Source organism: Microchirus variegatus, assembly GCF_963457635.1.
Source record: "Microchirus variegatus genome assembly, chromosome: 22".
NCBI classification, from domain to species: Eukaryota; Metazoa; Chordata; class Actinopteri; order Pleuronectiformes; family Soleidae; genus Microchirus; species Microchirus variegatus.
The window spans coordinates 19826516-19828317 of record NC_139823.1 but is presented as its reverse complement, the minus strand read 5'-3'; positions in this window follow the sequence as shown (position 1 = coordinate 19828317).

The window sequence follows — 1802 nt, the reverse complement described above, 5'->3', positions numbered from 1 at the left end:
TGCATCAGGGCAAATGGATCATTTCCTGAATTTCAAAAATTCATTAAAATTATTCCTTAAGAGGTTTGCAAATATTTTCGACGGATCCTTGTTTAGGGTGATGCCGACTATTATGATGGTAAATTTCAAGTCACACACACACACACAGCTGTCAGCCTTCATTAAGACTGTCTGTGTGTGTGTGTGTGTGTGTGTGTGTGTGTGTGTGTGTGTGTGTGTGTGTGTGTGTGTGTGTGTGTGTGTGTTTGTTCTCCACACAAACAGCTGTTTACACACAGCTCCTAACAATTTAAATGGAAATGGTGTAAAACAAATATTATCTCAGTGTCTGCTTTGTCTTTGACGACGTCTCCACACGCTTTTAATCTGTGAATTTAAAGGAGATTTCACTGTTATTGACCATTAAAGACGTGCGGCTGCTCATCCACACAGATTACAGGTGTTTAATCTGTGTGCAGTCTTTAATCTGGGTCACATGGTTCACACACTGTGTAAATGTGTGTGTTTGTGTTCATCACACACACATAATTAATCTCACTGATCTGAATCTTCTGCTGATTATTTGACAAAATGTTAATAGTTTGACTGAGTTCATGATGTTTATTAATGTTTAGACTCTGATTGACCTTTGATTGATATTAACCTTTTAACTTTGTAAACCACTCACTCTCTCACACCAAAGTCACTCACTCTCCCACACCAAAGTCACTCACTCACTCTCTCACACCAGTCACTCACTCTCCCACACCAAAGTCACTCACTCTCACACACCAAAGTCACTCACTCTGAGCTAAAATCACTGGTTTTCTCCATGGGCTTTGGTGTGGGAGAGTGAGTGGTTTACAAACGTCAGTTTCCTGTGTCCTTTCAAAATAAAACAAAAGAATGACAGAGCAGTAAAATCAGATTTGCTGAAGATGATCTTTCTTCTCTGAGGTCGTAGAGAGTGAACAGGACTGATGATGTCATCACATCACAGCACGGCGGCCATGTTTAAATGCTCCGGGGCGAGAGAGAGAGAGAGAGAGAGAGAGAGAGACTGACACTGACTGAGACATCAGCAGTGTGTGTGTGTGTGTGTGTGTGTGTGTGTGTGTGTGTGTGTGTCGTACATACATAAATACAGGATAGATGATGACACTGCTGCGTCCTCCTGCTGAGGGCGACACTGAGGGATCACTGAGTGACACACACACACACACACACACACACACACACTCACACACTCACACTCACACACACACTCACACTCACACACACACACACACACACACACACACACACCTGCTCGTTCTTCTTTCATCTTTAGGGGGCGCCTCCTCGTCCTCATGTCCTCCTCGTCTTCATGTCGTCCTCGTCCTCATGTCCTCCTCGTCCTCATGTCCTCCTCGTCTTCATGTCCTCATGTCCTCCTCGTCTTCATGTCCTCCTCGTCCTCATGTCCTCCTCGTCTTCATGTCCTCCTCGTCCTCATGTCCTCCTCGTCTTCATGTCCTCCTCGTCTTCATGTCGTCCTCGTCCTCATGTCCTCCTCGTCCTCATGTCCTCCTCGTCTTCATGTCCTCATGTCCTCCTCGTCTTCATGTCCTCCTCGTCTTCATGTCCTCCTCGTCTTCATGTCCTCCTCGTCCTCATGTCCTCCTCGTCTTCATGTCCTCCTCGTCCTCATGTCCTCCTCCTCGTCCTCATGTCCTCCTCGTCTTCATGTCCTCATGTCCTCCTCGTCCTTCTCTTCTTCATGTCCTCATGTCCTCCTCGTCCTCATGTCCTCCTCGTCCTCATGTCCTCCTCGTCTTCATGTC